Raw genomic sequence first — 20375 nt, 5'->3', positions numbered from 1 at the left:
GCTAAAAAATCCTCTTTATGTCATTTTGCTCTTGCCAAAACACCTGAACGCTCATTGGGCCCAGTTCCCATTCTGACGCAGGCAGTTATTCATCAGCCAGCAGCCGCATCCTTCCCAGGCCCAGCATCGACGGTGGGGTCTCCACGTTCATCCCCCCCCATCCTTAGTCCATCATTGGGTGGGGTGGATAGGGTCGAGGGGGCCTCTCCGGAGACGGTACCTATTGTTAAGTGTAAGGTAATGAGCGGGAGGATTTCCCTTACCCCCCAAAAGGGCCCAATCCACAAACGAAAGCGTAACAACACATCTGCCTATTCCAGGAAAAAGGCTCAGTTATTTACGGGGACAAAGCTTATTGTTAAGGGGGAGGGTTGCTCCCCTCCCCAGTTACCCTTTCATGCACTATCTCAGGTATCCCACGCATCCCTCCCTATGGGAAATAATTGCCCCTCTGCATTAGAATCTAGTTTAGCAAAATCGGTGGGGGAATATGACAATCTTGCAATAGAAAGTGAGAATGGTGGGGTACCACTGTGCACGATAGAAGGGAAGGATGTGGAATTTCTAACGATTGTTTGGGAAACGTTAAAAAAACTCCTAACCCCCTTGGAAGTTAGACTCTCATGAATAGAAAACCAGCTGCTTGAGACAGAAAAAAGCATTCTAACTTTAGCTACCCTGAGCATACCCGAAGATAAACCGACTAGCTCACTAGTCGCTACTCACATAGGTACCTCGCACAAATCTATCACGGGTGATTGAGTTATTGTTTCTTTTGAAGACCCCAATACTGCACATCATATCCATTCATGGAACAATTATGGAGTAAACTCACCCATTACACCTAGACCCCTAACTTATTTTTACCCCCCGCGTTCACACCTTAATACGGGGGGAAACTGGAACTGGATTCCGGTGAGAAACTGTGTACAGGGTGGGCTATCCAACTACTGGCAAGATACAAATGGTGGGTGGAATGGGGCACCCACTCATAATAGATTTGGGTGCCTTGAGGATGTGGATTGACTTTCCCATAGGGCTTCTGTCACACCGTCCCTAGCAGATTCATACTGTTCTTTGTCTTGCCCTTCACCGTGCTCTGTCCCTACACCATTACAATGTCTCCCTGGAAACTGCAATCCAATTACAGGTGAGACTAGGCACACAGAGGGGGGTGTTGTCGAATATCGTGCGGGTGGTACATTCCCTGAGCCAATAAACGATAAAATTACCCACCTAGACTCAGGTAGTCAAAACACTAAGGATAACCCCCTTCCCAAAGCGCCGTATGTAATATGCTCGCGGCCAATAGAGGGTTTGCCCTGCCTTAAGTACAGACAGTGCAGGGCAAGCGGGTGCATTTTGGTATCTGACACCAATGTCAAGGCGGGGGCTTCTGGCATAGTGTCCATACTTTCTTGGAATGTTGCCGGGTTGGCCAACAAATTAGATTCCCCGGAGTGAGCGGAACTCATTGAGGAACATGACATATGCTTGTTCCAGGAAACGTGGGCCAGGGAAAAACAGAGCCGCACAGGGTACGCTTCTTTTAACATTCCGGCCAAATGGGGTGGGAAGGGACGACCGTCTGGTGGCCTGTTGATTTGGGTAGGTTCCCACCTCGGATGTAGGGCGAACAACCTTGAAACCAACTCAGCGGACTTTCAGTGCGTTGTTTTGGAGTGGGCATCTGGTGCGAGTGTGGCACTGGTAAATGTATACTCAAGACCGGTTGGGATAACAGGTACTTCGGGGACAATTGAGGAACTAGCTTTGTTCCTCGACTCTGCCACCCTCTGCCCTTCACTTGTAGTTGGGGGGACTTTAATACCCAGTACGAGCCCCTCCCGGGTCATCTGGAAGGGGTAACTAGTGAAGAGGATGACCTTTGGGAGATACCTACCCTGCCGGGCCCCGCTGTAAAGTCATGGTCACCTCTAGTCACCCAAATAACATCTTTTACCCTATCCCACTCACTGAGGGCCTGTAATGGGCAGTTTAAGGGAGATATTCCACCTAAGCCCACCTTCAATAGAGCAGGTCAGGAGTCACGGATAGATTATATCCTGGTTACAACGAAGGATTGGGCCAAAGTGAGGGACTTTGGGATAGTCAAAAGGACTGACAGTGACCACAATGTATTATCACTGAGGTTCGTGGTCCAGGGAATGCCCACTAGTACCGTAGAACAAAATCTAGCATTTCCTGCTGGGTTAGTCGCAACTAGTAACAGACGCAGAATCAGATGCCCAAAACTCCTGGAGAATCCCAATGATATCCAGAGGTTGTACGCAATTGTGGTGCCTGCCCTTGAAAAAGTTGTGGATCTCATCCCTCAGCTACCCACCCCAGTTGAGCTTACTGTGCTTGGGGACATTCACTCTGAGCTCTGTTCTAACCTAGCAGAGGTACTGAACCCTGTGGCTAGGACGAAAAAGGCCAAGGGGAGAAGAGCCTCATGGTTCAATGCTTCTTGCAGGAGAGCAAAGGTCGATCTTTTGGAGTCCCTCAAAATTCGGGAAACCCCCAGTATGATCAGGGAAAAGCGGTTGGCCTACAAGCTTCTCCTTCGCAACGCCAAAATGGAATGGGACCATGACAACTGGTCTGAAATGACGGCTTCCCTCGCAATTCGAGATGGCCGGAAATTTTGGCAGATCGTCAAGCATGGTTCTGCTGAACCTATTGCGGCAGTAGACGCAAATATTGCATCTGCTGTGTGGGAGGACCACTTTAAAACCCTGTACAGCGTGGCCGACTTGGACCAACTGGGGAAATTACCCGAAGTAGCAATGCTCCAACCCACTGAAAGTATGTCCCCTGTGGATGAGTTTACTCTGGAGGAGCTCTCTATGGCGATTATGGGCCTTGCTGCTGAAAAGGTGCCAGGCCTAGACAAGCTCCCTGGTGACCTCTACAGGCACGAAGTCAAGATCTGGGCCCCGTATCTTAGGGTGTTGTTCAATGCGATCTTGAATGGCATGGCGATCCCCCCAACTTGGCTGGGGGCAGAGATAGTGCCCATATTTAAGAAGGGCTCGCCTCTGCTCCCAGCCAATTACAGGCCAATAAGCCTGATAGACGTTTCTCAGAAGCTTTTTACTAGACTAATTCTGGATCCTCTGTCGGATTGGATGACGGAATATGACATTCTGAGCCCATATCAAGCGGGGTTCAGAAGGAAGGTCTCCACCATAGACCAGGTCTTCCGGCTGGCCCTTATTTTTTGGAAAACGGTACAGTTGGAGGGTGGCAGCCTCTACACTGTATTCGTGGACCTAAGGGCGGCCTTCGACCTGGTTCCCCGCAGAAAACTCTGGGAGGTGTTGGCCAAACTGGGGGTCCCTAGGGGCTTGTTGGAGATGATTATTCGCCTCCACACTGCCAACTTTGCACAAGTAAGGTGTGGCAAGGAGGGGGCCCTATCGAACAGGTTCCCCGTTGACAGGGGGGTAAGGCAGGGCTGTGTGCTTGCACCGACCCTGTTCTGCCTCTACGTCAACGGGGTAATCTCCCACCTGAATGGGGTTGATAACTGACGCTCCTAAGCTGGCAGGCAGCAGGGTGCCGGCGATTATGTTCGCTGACGACATCCTGCTGCTTTCAAAGTCTCCGATGGGGATCCAGCGTGTCCTTAACGGTTTTGTGGATTTTTGCGGGGAACATGGTCTAGAAATTAACACGCTAAAGACCAAATTCATGGTCTTTAATCCCCCACCAAAATTTCGTTGTAGCCCCCATATTGGGCCAAGTAGACCCGAAAGGGTGCGAACCTTCGAGTACCTTGGAGTTACGTTAAACGAGAAAATGACCTGGTGCCCACACCAAGAGAAAGCACTACTCAAATTGGTACAGTATGCGGGTGGGATTATGAAGCTCGAGGGAAAAAATAGGTCATCCATCCAACCCGTTGGTCCACCTCTCCAGATCTACAGGGCACAGGCAAGGGGGGCTGCCTTGTACGGTAGTGAGCTCTGGGGCCATGCAGTTTCTCCAGACCTGGTCAAAGAGGAGAACAAGTTCATCAGGCGGGTGGTAGCACTTCCTCCCAGCACGCCTCTTGTCCCATTAAGGTTAGATTTTGGGCTGAGACCTCTTGATGAAGATCTGGCATTGCGTCCCTTGGTCTATTGGCGTAGGTTGTGGGCGGTTCCAGAACTGATTAGTTATAGGCAGGGGCTCCAGGAGGTGCTTGCTATGCCTAATGCAGGGAAAATCAAATGGCTTAATTTCATCAAAACTGAGTTGGAGGGTCTAGGCCTATCGACCCTCTGGTCTGACCCTTTATCCACCTGCCCATTAATCTCTAAAAAGAGGCTGGCAAAGGTTTACCACGACAGCAAAATAGCGGCACTCTGCCGTCGACAAAACCTTGGGACATTAACGGAGTCATTTTTACATATCAAGGACATCTACAGCTTTGAACCAGCCTTGGACAAATTATACCCTGCCTTACTCAGGAAACTCTATTTGCAATGGAGGCATGGGACTCTTCCACTTCGAGCCCTTACTAGCAAGTGGAGCGAACCCGCCGTTAGCTTATGCCCGGCTTGCAGAGTGGCCAATGAATCTGAGCTGCACATAATCTTTTTCTGCCCGGCTTATAGCGCGACCTGTAAGAAATGGATTGTTCCTGTATGCAGGAACTTGGGGTTTGCGGAGTGCCTGGCCGCATTCAGAGTGCTTAAAACTGACCTGTCGGGTCACATTGTATTTGCCGTGGCTAAATACCTAGGTTCAATGTGGTCTCCGAGAAGACAGTGCCTCAAGGCCGGTTTCTGAACTTTACCGTAGTAAAACTGTGATATCTTGTACCAATGAAATATTTTTATGGACTCCGCTGGATGTTGGAATGTTTTAACGTTTTAATGCTAATAATTTTTTATGACATGTTTCTTCAATATCTTTTATGGTGATAAATTACCGAAATAAAGATTTATGAAATGAAATGCTGTTTCAAGAAAACTGCCATGAGTGAGCACCAAGAGGACAAAAGAGGATAGAGCGACTCTACACTAACGAACCTTAACACTTCCTGTGTAAGACAAAAAGAAGCAGCCACAACGCAAAGAACGTTTGATTATGCTCTTTCCATCAACAAAAAGACTCGTACCACTGAATCCGAGGGCAGTCATCTGATCGCAACGCATACACGCGCGCTAGAGTCGCTATCCTACGCTTCCCATAGAAACTGTCCACATACCATTACCAGATTCCTATTTCCATGATATCCACACCAGGAAGAAACATTGACACTTCACACAAGCAGAATACCTCACTGACTGAATACTCACTGACTGAATACTTCACTGACCTTATCAGTGAACTGCTTACCATCCCACACAGCTCCGCCTGGTAGCTGCTGCTTCTCTTCCCGCACAGCCCTGCCTGGCAGCTGCTGCCCCTGGCCCTTGTAGGTCTGTGTGTTCAAGGCCCTCCTCCACCCCTAGGCACTTGCCTGTGTCTCATCTCTGGTGGTCCAGTGGGGAGCATCTCTGCTCTGCCCTTTGTCTCCCTGCTTTCTGCCTTTTTCTTCTCTGATCCAGCAATGGGGAATTCCTATAGTCCGCCCAGGACATATTGTTTGGGGTCGAGGGCAACATGTTTTCATGTGTATTTTATCCTTGCTAATGAGGGCTGAAAGTCCGAAACCGGTCCTAGGATGCTTGTTTCCAGTCCAGGGAGGACCTGGCTCGGCAGTTCAGGCTGGACTGTTCCCATGGGGAACAGGGTCAAGACTGACTTGCATATGGCTAGTTTCCAACGGGAATGGCATGGTGAGCAAAAAAACGATGGATTTAGGCCCAGATCTCTGTACTGGGGTGAATGTATGACATTGTTCTGCATTCTGTCCATCAACTGTTTTTGCAGTTCTACCACACTGCAGCACAAACCCCTTGGCTGCCAGTTTGCAGTACCACATTATCGATCAGGGAAGGCGACACAGTGGTTACAGTATAAGAATGTGTACACACGTTTTCAAAGTTTAGCAATATGAGGCTATGTATAATGCACCCAGAATGCTCTCTGATTTGATGTAAATATTTGCAGAAGCTTAAAAAGCAAGATTGATGATTCTTTGCTTTAAAAAAAAAATCCTAAAAATGAAAGCAGGAAAAACATGTTTTGCTAAACTACTGTAAAGTTTCTAGTACCATTTATTTGCAGCATCATTTAGTAACATGTGTTGAGTCATGCTTGTATTACCCAAAAATATTAATATTTGAAAATCAGTGTAACCAGTTTCAGTAAGATTATGGGAAACAAAAATAAACTAGTTTTGGCAAAGGCATCAGGTCTGAAATTGGTGGTAAGCTTTTTAGTTTTGTCAATGTGTGAATTGTTTTGGAATGGTTTTTGTAAAACCTTATTGGTGTGGAAGCTGCCAGCCAAAACAGAAAGAGAGACAGAATTTTAATAAACATAAAAGGTTACGGCCAACGCCAGACCAAATTAGGGTCTCAATCATTAAAGAAAGTCTCAAAAGTGCACCCATGGTATATGTCATTGCATTAAGTGCAGCGATAAGATTTTTGTGAATTCCCAAGAATTTACAGAAGTAGGACAAGAAATAGTGCTCATAGAACATATTTGTGAACTGCATTTTAGCATGAGCAAATATGCATGTGTGGATTTACTCATCCGAAAATCTGAGTGTTTGCAAGTTCACTTTCCCTTCAACAACTTTTTTCCCAACTCTGGAAGGTTTACATCTGCCGTTGTCAGGAGTAAATTTCAAACATTTCTCAGTATAGGAAAAGATTAGAGAAGAGTTGTTGAAACCCCTTAAAACATGCACGTTAGTAGGTTTAACCAGGGGTGTGGAATTTAATGAAATGTCTACTTGTCCATGGGACAGGTTGCTTCTTTAATCTACTGTCCTGTAACAAAATCCCCTTGCCCCTTTGGTGCCATGTAGTGCAGCAACAAATTATGGCAGCAATCCCATTATATAAGAGCTCTGATATAGCTGCTCTGATTATGCCTGGGCTCATACCATAGTAAAGTTTGAATACTTGCATCCCCTTATGTTGCCACGTTTCCACAGATTTGAATACTGGGGCTGAAGGTAGTGGTAAGCAAAAGTTCCAGGGTTAGAATGCCCTTTTGAGTCAGTACAAACCTACTAACTTGCATGTTTTAAGGGTTTTCAACAACTCTTCTCAAATCTTTTCCCATAACAATGTTGGATATTTACTCCCGACAATGGCAGATGTAAACCTTCTTCCAGCCACTGATGAGCAGTGGTGCTGTAGCATACCAAATGAGGTTTGTACACAGTCCACATACAATCACACGGCGCCACGCCCAAGGTGCCACTTCAGTCGAAACATGGGCTCTGAAGGATATCGGATTCAGGGGAGTAACAGAGAAAGACTTCAGACACTCTTCAACAAATTTGCAGGGCCATCAAAAGCAGTCTTCGTAAGTCAAGTATCGCAACCAACGTGACACCAGCAACACGCCTTCTTTGATAAACAATTAGAACTTTTGGACAATGACCACACACTATCAAAAATATCACCCCAGTGGACAGAATTTGAATGCTCTAGGCATCATCCCGCTGTGTATTGCTGTTGAATGTATGAAGCTGTTCACAGAATCCTGAGTGGTTCTAATCAGTGTTTGTGCCTCGGCACAATAGACAGGTTAGAAACAACAAGTGTGAAGAGACAACAACCTGTTGTCCAATTGTCTGCCACGTTTGCGCCGATTGGCCTGAAAGAGTGGTGTCCTGTTTGTGCCCGCTTGCAATTGCTTCTAATTGGTTTTTGGAAGGAAGAAAGTGTCCCTGTGGATACCGAACAGCACAGTCCCCTCTCCTAGAAGGTTCGGTGATCTCTCATAAAGCACCGAACTTATCCCTCACAATCATCATTGATCTAGTAACAATAAAAAGGAGTTGGGCGCATTATGCTTTACTCCATTTTCTAATAAAGTAAGCACCCATGTTGCCTGCTTTGTTGCGCGAGGCCAGCTCAACATCCTGGACTCTTCAGAAAAGGCTAATCAGAGCAGTGTCCAAAGCAGAACTATGAGGAAAATACGTTTATTTAAACACTTGAGCAAAGGCACAAAATCAGGAAATATGAGTAACTTCATTCCGTTTCATTGCACTTTTGCAATTTTCTAAATCGTATTTCACTACAGAATTCGTGAGCCACTACTACATACGAACGCACCTACTTATAAACTATTTAACTTAGATCAGAGATACACAATGTAAAGAAGGAAGGGAGGACTTTGTCTAGGCTTTGTTGCCAAGAATACTTTCTATGCTGGGTTGTACTGCAGTGTCAACAATTAAGCTCAATGTCACAGAAAGTGCAACAACTGCTAACTGGATACCAAGGACTAGCTGACGGTGTCATAAAATGGCATGGGGCCAACTGTAAGCTATGTCTAACGTGTCCAGTTGTCACCGTGGCGTATTTCCAACAATTCCGAGATTATTTATAGGTAAGGGCAAAATTAAATTTCTGTGAACCGTGCCATGGCGTACAGCATGCATTTCTAGGATAATAAATCAAATGACGTACTTGTTCTTCTAATGCAGTCACACTCCCGCGGAAGCTTGCCTCACGCCATGCTGTGTGATTTTTCCCTGCAAAAAGCAGCACACGAGGAGTTCCGTATATTACGTTAAAGGCTCCGCCCAATAGCGATTCAGGGACCGGGTCGCAACCTATTCGGTTTCAAAAGCAGAAATCCATCACGTGATGAAATGCCGTCAGGTGATACACAGTGCGTAATGCGAAAACTAATCGGGCGAGAAACATAACTAATCGTGACGGACGCGTCACATTATATGAGCCCTTTCACACAATGCGTCCGTCATTACAATAACCACGATTTCATTCTTACCTTTATGTAATTTAACTGAGGCGGCCAAAGGGAGGAGTATCCAATTAGTGTTGGAAATGGAAAAATAGACGTTCAAGTGCCACAGCTGCCAAGGTTTCAGAATGCTTTGTGAGACATTTTCATAATTTCAGGGTAATTATGAGTGACTTTTCAAAAACGATGACACTTTCTCGTGAGCAAAACCAAGTGATGAAGATTAGGGGCACATAAATATCAGAAACTACACCCATTTGAGCAACTAGGCACTCGGGGCTTTTAAGTGGGATAAAAAAACGGGGGGGGGGGGGGAGGTTCTCTTAGAGGGGTAAGGACGTGGCTTAAAAACACGTAAGCTAAAAATCAATGCTTAGCATAGTGTGCCACCCGACTTGTATTTTGCTGTTTCTGTCATTGCATCCAGATATGTGATAAAACTAGTAACATCATACCTATAACAAGTCAGGACTATTGGCTTTGCCAATGCTTGTTAGTTGCATAAGATAAATAAGCCGAAATTATGGCTTGTATATCATATTGAAAAAGTTTCCACTTAATGCCCTGGTGTCACCACGACAATGTTGCTGCTCCTGAGTTTCAAAAAGAGAAGGGAAATCCAGAGAGAAAATGACTCTCTATAAAGGATTTCCATTCCCCTACAACGCTCACCTGGCATGAGGTCATACCGTAACTTCTCCACTAGTGAGAAGTTAGCAGTGTGAGCATGCGCACATCAATGTGCCTGCTGTAACTGCATTGCGTAAAAAAACGGGCTGTGTGCCAGGGTACAAAACAGAGCCCGATACAGACCCATTTTCGAGGCCCCCTTTAAAAAACTGCCGGTGCTCAGCACCAGTGAGACCTGGCCCACTTAAATCCCTGGAGGCACTTGTCATTGAACTAAAGTGCTCTAACAGCAGGGGTGCTAAAAACAGGGCAGAGTCAGACGGCGTGACAGCACAGTTCTCCAACTCAGTACACTGCAGGTTAGGGGTACAGGAAGCTCAGAATGATTTTAGCATTCATTTTATTTATTAATCACAGCTATGGCAAGTTCGCTGAGCTACTAAAACACAGATGCCTTAGTTAGCCTTTCCCCACACTGGGCCCATGGATCCCCCTCTGCTGTCAGCATCATTCAATCAGATCAGGATGCAGAGCATCTGTAGCGGGTCCAGGGCCTTTCTGTCACAAGTGGGACAAGGCCCACAACAGAAGGATGTATTGTATTGTATTGTATTGTATTGTATTGTAATTGCATTTATATAGCGCTTACCACCCCTGACGAGGCGTCGAATCGCTTTTTCGGGACCCACAGAGGATTAGTGTTGAATTAGTATAGTGAAACATGCAAGTACATTTTAAGTGGTGGATAGGTTAGTCAGTTATTTGGATTTGGAATGATAGCAGAAGGATAGAGTAGGACAAAGGTTTGTATTTATTTATCGCTCGCTTGTTGAGGCATGCTATTCAGGGAGCCTATAAAGGATTAGTGGTGAATTAATATGGTGACATATGAGGTAATTTCAGTGGTGGATATTAGTCTGTTACTTGGAGTGAGAAGGATAGCGGATGGATAAAAGGGGAAGAAAGATTTGCATTCATATAGCACTTGTTACCCCGATGGGGGTTGAAGCGCTTTTCTGGCGAGTAGCACGCCACTCCGGAACCCATAAAGGATTAGTGTTGAAAACTAGTATAGTATAAATATGAAGCAATTTGAGTAGTAGATATGTCATTCAGTTATTTGGGCAGTATATTAGTATAGTTGAATATGGAATATGGAATTTGAGAAGTGAAACATGTTAGTCTGTTAATTTTGATTGAAAAAGGATAGTGGAGGGATAAAAGAGTGAAGGATATATAAATATATATATATTTTTTAAGTCTTAGCAGTAGGAAGAGGCTTTTGGATGAGTAAAAATGAGTTTTGGAGGGAAGGAGTCAGAGGGGAGAGTTTAGAAATGTTTGTTTTAGGGGATCGGTGTAGTAAAAAGAGGTGTCAGATGATGCAAGGAGGGGTAGAGCAGGAGAGAGTCTAGAAAAGGTTATTTTGGTGATCATAGTAGTGGTAGGGGGTTTGGGATAAATGAGAGAGTGGATGTAGAGGATATATTGATAGATCTATAGGATGAGAGATAGGGTAGTGTATTAGAAGGAGTAGTAGAAAGAAGTTTGAGATGAGTCAGAAGGTTGGGCTAGAAGATATATTGAGCAAAGTATAGGCTGAAAAATAGGCTAGTGCATTGGAAATGCTAAATTAGAAGAAAGTGATAAATATATAGATCCATAAGTATATAGATACATAAAAGAAGTAAGTATATTTAGATTAAATATATTGATAGAGGCACAGGATGAGAAATAGGGTAGTGCATTGGATATGCTTTTTGAGGAGAAAAGTAACAGACACACAGATCCAACTACATGGAAGGTACATAGATGTACAATGGAAGTATGTACATGTAGACCAAAAATGATTTTTATTTATTGATGAATATTATTATTATTATATATATATATATATATATATATTTTCTTCACTTAACAACATAATTATTTTACATGTTTTATAAAGTAATACACAAAGATAGGTACATATCTCTGGTGAAAACAATGCTTATATACAGAGGGATATGCTGTAAATTTCTATTTCCGTATGGTGCTTATGTGGGGAAGAGCCAGATCTTGAGTAGTTTTCTGAAGATAAGGTGGTTGTTGGTGGATCTTATGTTGGGGGGTAAAGAGTTCCCAGGAGGGCTCTAGCCACAACAGGAGCTGTGGTTGTTCTAAGGGAAATTGCCTCTGGATACCTAGTGGCATGGTCCACCACCACTAGTATGAATCCGTGCCCAGATGCAGTTTGAGGATCCATGGGACCAACAATGTCAATCCCAACCCTCTCAAAGTGAACCCCCACCACAGGTAGTGGTATCAGGAGGGCCTTTGTAGTACCACCTGATTTACCACTGGCTTAACAGGTGATACAGGAGGGACAAAACTCCTTTGTGTCTTCTGACATGTGAGGCCAATGAAAGTGAGGGAAAATCCTGTCCCAAGTCTTGTGTTGGCCTAGGTGGCCCGCTTATGGGATGTCATGTGCTAGTGTCAATAGGAAGCCCCTAAACTTCAGAGGTATAACCAACCTCCTGGTAGCACCAGGCTTGGGGTCTCTACTCTCTGAGTAAAGGAGTCCATCATCCCAGTAGATCTTATGGAACCCACTGGCACTCCCAGCAGCCTCAGCAACAGCTTGTTATCTGAGGGGTTCAGGAGAGGGGCAGCTCAGCTCCTACTGGATCAGATATGCCCTGGAAGGGCCCCCTGTGAACTCAACCTGATCAGGCTCAAGCTCCTCTGGGACAGTTCCTTATTCAGGACTAAGATCATATCCGTCAAGAGAATGATCTGTACTCTGAGGCAGTGGGGAAGACACTGCCTTAACCCTACTGCTCCTTCTCTTGGAAGGTGCCTGGTCCCTTTTTCCAGGATCCAGGGGCTGTTCCGTGGAAGCCATGTTTGTCTGTGACCTAGTCATAGCAAACACATCTGCAGGTATACCCAACATTTCTGCATGAGTCCTGAGTTCCACTCCAGCCCAAGCTGAAGTTTCTAAATCATTGCCAAACAAGCATTCAACAGGAAGGTCTGCACTTACCACAACCTACTTAGGGCCAGTTACCCCTCCCCAGGTGAAATTAACAACTGCCAAGGAATGGTCTGTCCTGACATTGTTAGCATTGGTCACTTGGTACATCTCACTAAGTATGATTTGCTCAGGGGCCACACGATCTTTTGTCACCATGGTGACACTTGCACCTGTGTCCCTAAATACCAAGGCCTCTTTTCCATTTATCAAAGGCTGCCGTCTGTATTTGCCCAGATTACTGGGGCTGAAAAATAAGGAGGCAATATCCATGCCCCCATCACAGACCAACACAGCCTGAGTTGGAATTCTGACTAGGCCAGAGTCCATCTCAGATCCCAGGGTTAACCCTACTATACCCTTATTCTGAGTACCACCACTTAGAGCTGGACTGGGGGAACAGTTGCCTTAGGGGCAGTGGTGGTTGGAGTCGAGTCCTTGGACTTGTTACAATCACTTGTCCAATGGGTCTTCTGTTCTGTTTACAGATTTGACATCATGGCCTCTTCTTTCCTTTTCCATGTTGGATTGTGACTCCCCGCCATTAGAAGATTTTTGGGGCCCTTGAGAAGACTTCTGGTCTTTACCCTTTTCCCCACCCTTGTCTGAGGGTTTTGAACCTTGCTTCTTGGAGTCACCACCTTAGTTCTGAACCTTCTGCCTCACCCTGGTTCTGACCCATTTGTCTGCCTTCTGACCCAATTCTTGGAGAGAGGTCAGATCAGAGTCTACCAGGTACTGATGCAACAACTGGTTTTGAAATTTGTTAAGTATCTGCTCCCTCATAATAACATTTTACAATCCTTTAAAATCACACACTTTACCGACAGGTATTCAGCCTTCCAGAGCCTTAGTAGCACAATCTACAAAGTCAACCCAGTCTTGAGTCTGTGCCTTCTGGGTGTTTCTGAACGTAATCCTGTATTGTTCAGTGGTTAAGCCAAACCCATCAATCAGAGCACTCTTCAAGACTTTGTAATTATCAGCATCCATTTCTCTTACAGTGAGGAGCTTGTCTCTTCCTTTGTCTGCAAAGGAGAGCCACAAGATTGCTGCCCACTGCTCTTGAGTAACCCTCTGTACTTTTCAGGCCCTCTCTAGTGCAGTTATCCGTTTGGGGATGTCATCCCCACCCTGATAGGGAGGGACAATCTTGTTCAGGTTCCTATCATCAAGAGTATGCTCTCTACCTCTAGAGACACTGTTGCTGCCACCATGGGGCTCTAGCCCCAACCTTCTGGAAGCTCTTTGGAGCTCTAGGGATTCCCTCGTATAAGGCCAACTGCTCTCTCTTGATTCTAAGCGTAGCTTTTTCAAACCCAAGCAATCTGCACTTCTTATCATAGGAGGATTTTCTCCTGTGAGGTCCCTACAGAACTACCAGAATGATTAGATTCCTGAGAAGGAGATCTTGATCTTCTTGGTAAACTGCTAACTCTTCCTGGTTGGGTAAAGAGAGGGCCACTGGGGCCTTCTCCCCCATCTGAGGTAAGAATTGGAGTATCCAAGTTAAAATCATCATGATCCTCCTGGTCAGCATTGAAGTCCATGTCATAGAAGTTTTCACTACCTGGCCTTTCCTCCTCTGCTGTCCCACCCAACTTGCCTGCCTCATCAGACCCTGGGGTCTTTCTGAGATCCTCTAAAAGCAAAGTCTCTATGAGACATTGTGTGCTTGCATGTCTCCCTGTCATCCGTTTCCTAGATGTACACATATTTCTCAATTCTTGAAATGAGTGATGGACATACTTAGTTGAGATGTACCAAGGAGCCACTGGCTTCTGCCCTAGAAGACATACTAGTGTGATGTGGTGTAGGCACCTACCTAACCTAGTAGGAACTGAAACTCTCTTGAGTTGGAGAAAGGGTGTGCTAGACAAGTGACTACCCAACTCCAAGTTCAGTAGAACTTTCTTATTCTAGTCTTGATTTATATGTACCTAATACCTTTAGTGGTTTCAGTTAATCACTCTATGAGATTTATCTGGTAAAACAATAGCAAGCTTGAATCCAACCGGTGCCCACCAATGTGAGAAGTTGGTCTGGTATATGCTGACCACTAATTATAGTGGGCACCTTGTACCAGTCCAAACAACCCTTATTGATGATTAGGTTAAGACAACCTTTATTGAAAGCTATCCTAGTGGTAGCTATGAATAGCAGCCTTCAGGCTACTTCTCGAAGGAATGTAAAGCAGCTTGTTTTACCAGATCAGAACCTCCTGAATGACCAAATGAAAGGAGAACCACACAAGCAATATATAAAATATATGTATTTATTACTAAACACTCTCTACTAACCTCTTTATGAGATTAGAGAAAAAAGCACACAATATTAAATCATTAGAACAACAGTAAATAGCACAATACACAGTGGGTTCCAGAGGGATATCTAACCATATACTAAGAAAGTGGTATAACAACCACACCTTGACTAGACACAGTGCCTAGAGCTCGTAGAATAACAAGGACCCCAAGAAACCACCCAAGGTAGAGACACAGGGGACCCACGGAGGACAGGTGCAGTGTGAGAACACAGGCGTGAGCTCCGTACAACTAAATGGGAAAGTCGCAGTTTGAATTTTAAAGATTAAGGACATTTCGGAGAGGACTTTGAGCAAACCCTTTCAAACATAGAAGTTTCTAAGGCCAGAACCCTTGTGAGCACCAGAGTACTCGTGTTACCTAACCCAGGGAAGCCGGGTGCATAGGTGTCAAGTGATGTTGGGAATCTTCGTCGTTTTCAATGGCGTGATGCTGAAAAGTGCTGATGCCATGAAGAGGAAATGTGTTAGGTGGAATCCAAGCCTGGATTCGAGGTGAGAAGAACCTGAAAGCAGAGGGGACAGAGTCCGGGTCACTTTAGGGTGACCAGGGGCTCGGTAGACGAATGCCCACCGATGTCGGGTGCTTCAGGTGAGTTGACACGACGCTTGACTCTGCAGCCACAAGGACCAGGAGACGTCGAGGATGATCAAAGTCCAGAGGTGAGCTGTCCCACGAAGGATGTCGAGTGCTGGGGGGATCAGTGTCCAGATGGAATGCCAACAAGCCTTGGCAACTGAAACCTACTCGGTCAGAGGAAATCAGCTTCGGTGAGGACCAGCAAGGTCCTGGGGACTCTCCAAGCAATGGAGAGTCAGGGTACGCCTGGAGAAACCAGAAAAGCCCACAGACAGTTAAAGTTACCTTCACCGGGACCCACAGGCCAACGGACCAGGGATCGCAAAGGGACTACGAGATGAATCACAAAATACCAGCCCACGGAACACTCATGGAGTGTAGGCTGTAAATTTTCAGTGGAAACACTGCTCAGGGTCAGGACTGCAAGTAGCCCAAAGCACAGCTTCAGAGGTCTCCGGAAAGCATATGCTGCTGCAAAAGAGCACAGTGCAAAGGGGTTTGGGTTGCATGGTCCCCACGAGGGATATGGGCCTCAGAATTGCTGAGAGTGCAGACCAACCTCAGAGACATCGGGAACCCACCTCCTGTGTTGCAGAAATCTTCGGAGTCCTCAGGAGCTTTGGAGATGCAAACTGTTCAGAGGCATTTTGGCACCTGCTTAGCAGGGGAGTAACTCCTTTACTCGAAGGGAGATTCTTCAGTCGCCCAGTATCGTGCAGATTGTTGAAGTACTTTGTTTCTATAGCTGAGTTTAGTCCAAGTAAAATCTAAAGTTCTGTAGTCAGGGATTTCTATTTTATACCCAAGGAAGGGGTGTGACAAACTCTGGGGACCAACCTATGGGAGGTTTCAGGACAGAGGGGTGGTTACACCTATGTCCTTTGTCCAGTTTCATGCCAGAGCAGGAGCCAATGGCTCCGGTTTGAACTGGCCTATGCACAGGGACACCAAATGTGCCCCCAGTGCAGACATCAAAGCACTCTGAGAGTGCACCCACCCAGCCCCAATACACTAAAGCCTGTCTGGGAGGTGGTTACACCTCCCTGTGACAGGAAGCCTATTGTCCAGCCTCCCCTGCTCGAGCTCAGCTCAGCAGCAGGAGGGCAGACAAGTGTCTGTGACTGGCAGCATCCATTTTGTGATGCCCAGTTCGAGAAAGCTGGTACCGGGTGTACCGTTGTGTGGCATTTAGGAGGGTGGAATCATACCTCCCCGCCAGTGACTGGTGGGGAGGTATGATTCCAATGTGTTTGACACCAAATACAACATGTTTCCATGCAGCAGTTTTAAAGTTAGCATTTACAGAGAGGTTATAATGCACTTAAAAGTATATGGTTGGCTGCATCACAAACAAACCCGAAAAATAGGTTCGGAAGGCTGTAGAGGGGCTCTGCTCATGCATGGGCTCCCTCTCACACAAAACCCAGCAACCTGCCTTCAGGATTGATAAGGCCTGCCATAAGGGTGACTGATAGGTTTATATGTGCTGTGATTTAAGGTAGTGAACCCATATCTAAGTAAGGGGTGCATGCACCACCTTACACTGGCTGCAGTAGCAGACCTGTGGTGTCAGTTTGAGTGGTCTCTCAGGGGTGGCACAATACATGCTACAGCCCCTGGGAGGCCTCTGAGGTACCTATGCCCTGGGTACATAGTATACCATATACTAGGGACTTATAAGGGTACACCAGAATCCAACGTGGAGTGTTCCTAAAGTACATGCAAACAATTTAAAGGAGAAAGCAGCTAGGCTGGGGTACTGGATGGCAGGATCCCAGACAGACTAAGTCGAAAGCAGTGAAACATCAGCAAAAAGTGGGCGAATCTATAAGAAGCAGATCCCACTCTCCTACACAGATGGAGTTTGTTCTGGGAAACCAAAAAAGACTAAAGCTATCGTTAGCATAGAGATCAATCAAGAACAGGGAAAACTAATGCTATGCTCTCAAACAGAAGGGAGATCGTCTTGTTGAGAGAAGCTGTACAGATCTCACAATATCTGACCAATGTAGGAACACATATTCCGTGGCATCTGACTATCCGAGTCACAGTAATCCTATCCCCACAGCAGAAACACATAATATCCATGCTTATTGACTCATGGACCACAGGCAATTTCTAAAATTTGACCGTAGCTGCCATAGCTCAGGCTCACAAAAGTTCCAGAAGAAAAACCTTAGCCTGTGCGAGCAGTAGATGGTTCTGAGTGTCTTCTGGACTAAATTGTTTTCAGACAGAGGCTCCAACCTTAGTGTGCGATAAGGGCATACTGAACGACTTTTCTTTGATCTAATAGACACTCCCACCTTTGATGTAATTTTGGGAGTACCTTGGCTAGAACACTATAATCCAAAAATCAAATGAGTACACTGCAAAATAACCTTGTGATCACCATTCTGCCCCACTACCTGCTACCAAGAGTCTCCAGAGGTGGGGATACCTCTGCATTGCGCCTTGGTCCAAGAAACACAAAACCTTAAACTACCCAAAGAATACCAGGACTTTCATGATGTTTTTGACCCTGTGAAAGCAACCCAGCTGCCCCCACACAGAGCCTTTGATTGCCGCATAGATTTCCTCCCGGAACAAACTCTGCCCCGCAGTAGAGTTTATGCATTGACAGAACCTGAATGTCAATATCTATGCAAATATCGGGTTGAACTACTAGAGATAGGTTTTACATGCCACTCCACATCGCCAGTGTCTTTCCCACTCTTCTCTTCTTTGTACGCAAGAAGAATGAGGAGTTGAGGGCTTGTGTGGATTTTAGGGCATTAGTAAGGTGACTATTATACCTTTCGGTGCTCTGACGGAATGGTTCCGTCATGAGCACCAGTGCTGGTGTGCTCATGAAGAAACCTTTCCGTCATGTGCACACTAGCACAAAATTCCTCTACTGTAAACAGCAGAGTGATTTCCTTTTTTTGCCTCTGGAGGTGAAGAAGAGCTTTCCTAATCTCCTGAAGCATTTCTTTTAATTCAATGTAAAGACGACCGCAAGTGTTTCACTGTATCAGTGCTCATGGGGCTATCTCAGCCCCCAAGCACTGAAACAGACGGGAAAGGTTTCATTGGAAAGGGGAGAATCTCCCTTCCAATGGTACCCCTCCCTAGTGGATCCCTGCTTGGGTATTACCGCAGGAGGAAGATCCCCAAGCAGGGATCCACCCGCTAGACACCAGGGAGGTGGGAAGGGCCTTTGTTCCCCCACTTCCAAATGGGTGCATTGAGTCTTTCTGTGCCCCCTCGAAGGGAGCAGAAAGCACCATAGACCGGGGATTATTTTTTATACATCAATTGTGATGGCTGACCAGCATAGGCATGCCAATGCACCCCCTCCCCCCTAAAAATGCCAAAGTCTTTCTGCCCCCCCAGGAGGCAGGTGGGGAAAAAATCCCACTAGGCACCAGGGATTTTTTTTATATGTAGGGATGGGGGCTGCCCAGAATGGGCATGCCAATGCCCCACCCCAAAGAAATTGCCACAGTCTCTCTGCCCCCTGGGAGGCAGATGGGGTCAAAGCCCATTATCTGCCCCCCCCCCTCGGGGCCAGAAGGCCCACTAGGCACCAGGGATTTTTTTTTCAAAGTTCAGGGGGAGGGTTGCCCATAATGGGCATGTGAATGCCCCCCCCTCAAAAAAATGCCACAGTCTTTCTGTCCCCCGCAGGAGGCCGCTTGGGGCAATAGCCACTGATCTGCCCCTTGGGGGTCAGAAACCCCACTAACTACCAAGGATGATTTTACTTTTATACACAGGGGTGGGGGCTGCCCAGAATGGGCTTGCAAATACCCCCAACCTCGAGCAATAGCCACTTATCTATCCCCCGGGGGCAGAAAGCCAACTAGGCACCAGGGATTTATTTTACTATACGTAGGGGTGGGGCTGCCCAGAATGGGCATGCCAATACCCCCACTCCCCAAAAACCTTAGCCACAGTCTTTCTGCCTCCCCGGGAGTCAGATTGGGGCAATAGCCCCTGATCTGCCCCAGAGGGGCAGAGAGCCCACTAGGCGCCAGGGATTATGCTGCCATTTTTATACAGAGGGGTGGGAGATGCTCAGAATGGGCATACCAATGCCCCCATCCCCCTAAACAAATATAGCCACAGTCTTTCTGCCCGAGCCCCCCCCCTCCCCCCAGGGCGGCAGAAAGCCCACTTGACAATGTGACTTGCTGTGGATTTTGGTCCCCAGCACAGCCGACACCTAGGGAAATCTAACAAACCCCTAAATTTTTTTAAACTAAACAAGGGGTATCCTGGATGGGGTGACTCGGGTGCCCTTCCCCAATTTCGGTTGTCCAGAATCCCTTGCAAACCTCAAACTTTATTAAAAAAACACACTTTCCTCATATTTCTGTGATGAAAAGTTCTGGAATCTGCGGGAAGCCATACACTTCCATGCACCCAGCATTCCCCCAAGTAAAATGGTACCTCACTAATGTGGGTAGGCCTAGTGCCACTGACAGGATATGACCCAAAACCTCACTTGTGTCGCTAGGCCATTTTTCCAGTGAAAACTGACCCTTTTTTTCAGTGTGCCTAGCTGTGGATTTTGGACCCTAGCTCTGCCGGCACCTAAGGAAACCTAGTAAACCTATACATGTTTGAAAAACAGGCATCCAGAGAAATGCAGGACGTGGTGACTTGAATGGCTCTCACCAGGTTCTATTATCCAGAATCCCTGTCAAACCTGGAACTTTGTAAAACAACACATTTTCCTCACATTTCTGTGATGGAAAGTACCTTAATCTAAGGGGAGCATCAAAATTTCACCAATCCAGCATTCCACCAAGTCTCCTGTTAAAAATGGTACTCACTTATGTGGGTAGGCCTAGTGCCCATGACAGGAAAAGGTCCATAATGTACTGTGGAGACTTCAAAATTATCAATTAAAAAATTACATTGTTTTGCAAGGGGGTCACATGCATTTTGGCCAGCTAGGGAAACCTATCAAACCCAGACATTTCTGAAAATGACACATCCGA

The 20375-nt window shown here is 46.1% G+C and overlaps 1 protein-coding gene across 4 annotated transcripts in view; it reads right to left on the bottom strand.

The window, feature by feature from the left end:
• Positions 1-20375, bottom strand: part of LOC144829078 (putative 2-ketogluconate reductase) — a 398272-nt gene that overhangs the window by 339787 nt on the left and 38110 nt on the right. Inside the window, exon 1 of one of the 4 annotated variants that reach the window (XM_078687846.1) lies at positions 8541-8680. The exons of the other annotated variants lie outside the window; for them this stretch is intronic. The gene's annotated coding sequence lies outside the window, so the exon portion shown is untranslated. Of the gene's footprint in view, positions 1-8540; positions 8681-20375 lie in introns of those variants that run through there. 4 annotated transcript variants of the gene reach the window in all.

This window comes from Lissotriton helveticus, chromosome 4_1 (assembly GCF_964261635.1).
Source record: "Lissotriton helveticus chromosome 4_1, aLisHel1.1, whole genome shotgun sequence".
In the NCBI taxonomy this organism is placed as follows: Eukaryota; Metazoa; Chordata; class Amphibia; order Caudata; family Salamandridae; genus Lissotriton; species Lissotriton helveticus.
This window is presented reverse-complemented; position numbering and strand designations above follow the sequence as displayed.